Source organism: Chiloscyllium plagiosum, unplaced genomic scaffold, assembly GCF_037043375.1.
Source record: "Chiloscyllium plagiosum isolate Xiang-an unplaced genomic scaffold, Cpla_swu_hap1 HiC_scaffold_13, whole genome shotgun sequence".
Classification (NCBI taxonomy): Eukaryota; Metazoa; Chordata; class Chondrichthyes; order Orectolobiformes; family Hemiscylliidae; genus Chiloscyllium; species Chiloscyllium plagiosum.
In genome coordinates this window covers 85,488,514-85,494,513 of record NW_028270151.1, presented here as the reverse complement: position 1 = coordinate 85,494,513, position 6,000 = coordinate 85,488,514, and the positions used below count along the sequence as shown (strand labels likewise).

Here is a 6,000-nt window from a genome sequence, read left to right as displayed (position 1 = left end):
ATCTCATACACAGATACCTTCTCTAGCTGCCAGCCATATCCAGAGCTGGTTGTTGTTGCAATCAGCTCACGTTTATACAATTAAAAACCCAATTTACACAGGTTTTGATGAAGATTCACAGGACTCTAAATGTTAACATTGCTTTCTTCCCAGCGACGCTGCCAGGCTTGCTGAGTTCCTATAGCAATTTCTGATTTTGTTTCAGACCTCCAGTCTCTGCAGTTCTTTGTTTTATTGCAATTCATGTGGGAATGTTGATGGCCTCTCTATGTTACCTTTGCCAAGCAAGTTGACTATAAACAGTTGAAACTTTATTGCTGGAACAGCACAGCAGGTCAGGCAGCATCCAGGGAACAGGAGATTCGACGTTTCGGGCACAGGCCCGTCTTCCTGAAGAAGGGCCTGTGCCCGAAACGTCGAATCTCCTGTTCCCTGGATGCTGCCTGACCTGCTGTGCTGTTCCAGCAATAAAGTTTCAACTTTGATCTCCAGCATCTGCAGACCTCACTTTCTCCTTGACTATAAACAGCCCTAATTTAGACATTTTCTACTTCAAATAAGTAGAGAACACTTTGGTAATGACAGGACAACTTAGGAAGGACATTAGAAATGGTTGACTATTATCAGAAATGATGGACATGGTACTTTGTGAAAAGATCATAGGAACAATCCCAGATCTGAAGCCATACAATTGCATGGTGGCTAGAACTATCTATACAAGCAGGATGTCTCCCTTGGGGAATGAGGGTCGTCATTCCACCACAGCAAGGAAATGCGTGATAAATCAACTACATGAAGGTGGTTGTGGCATTGTCAAAATGAAAATGATAGCCAGAAGCTATTTTTGGTGGTCAGGGCTTGACTCCAAAACTGAGGTTGAGATGGGAATATGTGTAAGTTGTGAAAGAGTAAACAACCTAACTGCATTAATACCATGGGAATTCCCATGGGGATAGCCAGCAAGGCCATAGCAAAGAATCTATGTTGATAATATCTTTAGAGAAAACCATAGAAAGATGGGGTAGATCTTTGTGAGGTTTGGATCTCCAGAACAACTTGTTAGTGATAATGGACGACAGTTTAAATGACAAGTGTTTATCGACTGAAGCTGAATGGAAATCAACATATCCGATCAGCTCCTTATTACTCAGCCACAAATGATTTTGCAAAGGTTTGTTTGTTAAAGGTAATTCAAGAACAAGATCACTATCCAAAAGATTCAGCTAATCTTTGTTAACATACCGGAACATAACCCACTCACACTTCATTGTTTCGGTATTGCTCATGGTAAATTGTCAATTTCACATGGCATTTGATCTGCTGAAACCACTCCTGGCAATAGACATTGTTGACAGGAAACAATAGAATCAGGTTTTCCAATGAGAAAACAAGGCCAAATGCCACGTTTTCCAAAAAATATCAAGAAGTACTAGCATTATACCATTATTATAGCACAGACTACACTCTCCTACACTGGACAACTGAGACGATGTAGTATGGAGATGTACAGATCAACTTGGCAATGAGATTAATATGCCAGGGAGAACATTAGTTGAAGATCCACTATTAACTGCGCCAACAGAAACTCAGGTATATCTGAGGACAGAGCAGTAACTGGAATACTGGAATATCTGAGGGACTCAGTACCTTAGTGGAGATTAATGAGGCATTTTGTGAGCCTCTGAACATTCAGTTGTCTCAGGAAAAGATAACAACAGATGGTGTTCCTAGTATACCTAAAATAACAGGTTAAAGCCAGCAAGAAGAATAAACGAAAGCCTGGGCTGCACCAAAAGCCATACAGGAATCAATGAACTCTGAAATTACCTACTTTGGAAATATTGTGAATTCTTACATTCCAGGAACCTCTAATGTAAAAGTGGAGGGATATTGCTTGGACTGCCGCTTTAAGAGCCTGACCATGTGACATAGTGACGACATTTGCCAATTTGGGCGGGAAACATCTTACTGCAGGCACCTTGCTGAATGCACAGTGAACGTAATAAATTAAGTTCTGGGAATTTAACACTTCGCTTGAGCTTTTTGGAACATACCACTGACCAAATGAAATGGCTGCTGCTTTATTGTCTGAATTTTGAGGTATGGGGGAGTGACAATAAATGAATAGGATTGTCAATTAGACTTGGTCATGTTCCAAGTAACCCTATAGAGTTAGAGAGCTTTTACTAAATGGTTAAAGACCTGTTGGCCAATTAGGCCTACATCAATCATCTATCTAACCCCATTTCCCAACACTTGGCTTGTAGCCTTATCTGCTTTGGCATTTTAAGTTCTCATCTAAATATTTCTTAAATGTCTTCAGGGCTCCTGTCTTTACCATCCAAATTTTTCCCTCAAATCCACTCACAACCTCCTGCTTCTTATCTAAAAACTTAGTTTCTTAGTTATTGATCCTTTTACTAAGGGGTAAAGTTTCTCCCAATCTATACCCCTCTGAACTTTGTACATCTCAATCAGATCCCACACTCCCCTCAAGCCTTCTCTGCTCTAAAAAAAACAACTCGAGCCTATCTAACCTCACTTCATGCCTCAATCACTCCTACACCCATCCCTAGTGAATATCCTCTGCATCCTCTCTAATTCAATCACATCCTTCCTCTACTGTCGTGATCAGAACTGCTCATAGTACTCCAACTGTAGCTGAACTAAGGCTATATACAGATCCACCATAACCACCTTGTTTTTGTGTTTAATTCCTTGGCTAATAAAGGCAAGTATTTCATATGCTTTCTAAATCACCCGAGATTTCTCTTTGACCCTCTTTTCCTTTAAAGACAGTCAAAGCCAGGGCCATTGAATATTTTTCAGGCAGAGATAAATTCTTGTTAAAGAAGGAGGTGAAAGATTATCAGTAGTATGGGGGAAATGTGGATTTGAGGTAACAGATGAGCTGTGATATTTATAAATGGCAGAGCAGGCTGAATGGTCTACTCCTGCTTCTTGTTGAGAGGTTTGTAACCAAGATTGCAGATCACTCTCCTGATTCAGCCAATGTGGTTCAACTCTGGCCACTTGCACATTCGCCCTATTTACAGTCACCCACTGCGCTTTACTTGGATGCCTCGGCTCAGGGGTCATTTGCTTTTTGGTCAAGAAGTTTCAGACGTAAAACCACGTGCATTCGGTGAATCATCCAGCATGTGCTGGGGTGACTGAGGTGTTGGAATGATGAGACATGCAGCCACAGCCCTGGGATGAAAATGTGAGCCTTTGGTACCCAAGTGACCGCACACCCCTGTCCACTTTATTGAGTGAATGCAGAGCAGCCTGGGCATCACACGGTTCCCGGCGTGGCTGGCAACGCTTAATGATTACAAAAAAAGAACTGCAGATGCTGGTGGTCAGAAGCAAAAGCAGAACCTGATGGAGCGGGTCTGGCAGCGTCCATGGAGAAGAGTAGCAAAGTGACTGGTTTTGGGTCCAGCTACTCTTCTTTGTTTTTTCCAGCCATTTCTGTTTTGTCAACACTTCATGTGCTTTGTTTGACGGTGGGCAGTTTCTGGGGGACATTTTGCTTGGGGGATGGGGTGTGGGGAGGAGACACTCTCCGGGGGGGGGGGGGATGCATAGTCATCCCATGGTGAATCCCTGGGGCTGGTATCTTCCACAGTGGCCATTTTCACTCGGTGTCCAGGCTCCAGGGAGGGCCTACTCAGCAAAGGCCCCCCTGGGGATAGACAGCTCGCTCTTTTCAGCATTTTAATCAGAAAAATAAAGACTGCAGAGGCTGGTAATCTCAAATTTCATTTGGAAACAATCTGCAACTGCAGGGAACATCCGGTGTAAACAAACAGAGTTAGTGCTCGCTCCTCAGGACAGTGTCTCATCTCCAACAACAACAACCGGGCACCGGAAGTGTGCAAAAGACTACAACTCCCAGAGGGCCCTGCGGGAGGCCAGCCCGCGGCCGCCGGTTGCCATGGCAGCCGGGATCCAGGGTCGGCTCCGGGCGCTTCCACCCAATCGCGGCGGGCGGTGTTCGGCGGACGGGTTCGCCTCCACCAATAGCGATACAGGAGGCAACGAGGCCTGGCCAATCCGCTGTCCAGTTGTTGGGAAGGCCGTCGAGGGGCGGCGGAGCCTCGGGAAGTGAAGGCGGACAGAGCCCGCGATCTCAACCCCAACAGCAAGATAACCAGCGGCGAGGGTCAGGTTGGTAACTCGCCCCCACCCCACCCCACCCCGGCGGAGGTGCTCACATCCGCACCGTGAGCTCCGGGGCTGTGTTAATGACAGAGGAGGTGTGACATAGTGAGGCCAGACTCGGGTAGGGGACAGGGGGCTGTAGGTAAGGGAGGGGGCGAAGGGGAGGCGAGGGGACGGGGAGGGGGGGGAGGCGAGGGGGCGGGGGCGAAGGGGAGGCGAGGGGACGGGGAGGGGGTGAAGGGGAGGCGAGGGGGCGGGGGCGAAGGGGCAGGGAGAGGGCGAAGAGGGGGCGAAGGGGAGGCGAAGGGGAGGGGGTGAAGGGGAGGGGGTGAAGGGGAGGCGGGGAGGGGGTGAAGGGGAGGCGGGGAGGGGGTGAAGGGGAGGCGGGGAGGGGGTGAAGGGGAGGGGGAGGGGGCGAAGGGGAGGGGGAGGGGGCGAAGGGGAGGCGAGGGGGTGGGGGCGAAGGGGCAGGGAGAGGGCGAAGGGGAGGCGAGGGGCTGGGGGCGAAGGGGCAGGGAGAGGGCGAAGGGGAGGTGAGGGGCTGGGGGCGAAGGGGAGGCGAGAGGGAGGGGGCGAGGGGGAGGGGGCGAAGGGGCAGGGAGAGGGCGAAGAGGGGGCGAAGGGGAGGCGAGGGGGAGGGGGCGAAGGGGAGGCGAGGGGGAGGGGGCGAAGGGGAGGCGAGGGGGAGGGGGCGAAGGGGAGGCGAGGGGGAGGGGGCGAAGGGGAGGCGAGGGGGAGGGGGCGAAGGGGAGGCGAGGGGGAGGGGGCGAAGGGGAGGCGAGGGGGAGGGGGCGAAGGGGGCGGGGAGGGGGCGAAGGGAAGGGGAGGAGGCGAGGGGGCGGGGAGGGGGCGAAGGGGAGGCGAGGGGGCGGGGAGGGGGCGAAGGGGGGGTGGGGAGGGGGCGAAGGGGGGGTGAAGGGGGGGCGGGGAGGGGGCGAAGGGGAGGTGAGGGGGCGAAGGGGAGGCGAAGGGGAGGGGGCGAAGGGGAGGCGAGGGGGCGGGGATGGGGCGAAGGGGGGGTGGCGAGGGGGCGGGGAGGGGGCGAGGGGGCGGGGAGGGGGCGAAGGGGAGGCGAGGGGGCGAAGGGGGGGCGAAGGGGAGGCGGGGAGGGGGCGAAGGGGAGGGGAGGGGGCGAAGGGGAGGGGAGGGGGCGAAGGGGAGGGGAGGGGGCGAAGGGGAGGCGGGGAGGGGGCGAAGAGGGGGCGGGGAGGGGGCGAAGGGGAGGCGAGGGGGTGGGGAGGAGGCGAGGGGGTGGGGAGGAGGCGAGGGGGTGGGGAGGAGGCGAGGAGGAGGCGAGGGGGCGAAGGGGAGGCGAGGAGGCGAGGAGGCGAAGGGGAGGCGAGGGGGCGGGGATGGGGCGAAGGGGGGGTGGCGACGGGGCGAAGGGGAGGCGAGGGGGCGGGGAGGGGGCGAAGGGGAGGCGAAGGGGGGCGAAGGGGAGGCGGGGAGGGGGCGAGGGGGAGGCGAGGGGGCGAGGAGGAGGCGAGGGGGCGGGGAGGGGGCGAGGAGGAGGCGAGGGGGCGGGGAGGGGGCGAGGAGGAGGCGTGGGGGCGAGGGGGCGGGGAGGGGGCGAAGGGGGCGAAGGGGAGGCGAGGGGGCGGCGAGGGGGCGAAGGGGAGGCGAGGGGGCGGGGAGGGGGTGAAGGGGGGGCGGGGAGGGGGCGGGGATGGGGCGAAGGGGAGGCGTGGGGGCGGGGATGGGGCGAAGGGGAGGCGAGGGGGCGGGGATGGGGCGAAGGGGGGGCGAAGGGGCGGCGAAGGGGAGGCGAGGGGGCGAAGGGGAGGCGAGGGGGCGAAGGGGAGGCGAGGGGGCGAAGGGGAGGCGAGGGGGCGA

At 55.0% G+C, this 6,000-nt stretch overlaps 1 protein-coding gene across 2 annotated transcripts in view; it reads left to right on the top strand.

Annotated features, from left to right (window-relative positions):
* Positions 1-4,026: 4,026 nt before the first annotated feature.
* LOC122555711 (histone deacetylase complex subunit SAP130-like) overlaps positions 4,027-6,000 on the top strand; it is a 62,067-nt gene continuing 60,093 nt past the window's right edge. For both annotated transcript variants that reach the window (XM_087993863.1, XM_043701758.2), the window contains exon 1: positions 4,027-4,173. The gene's annotated coding sequence lies outside the window, so the exon portion shown is untranslated. The remainder of the gene's footprint in view (positions 4,174-6,000) is intronic.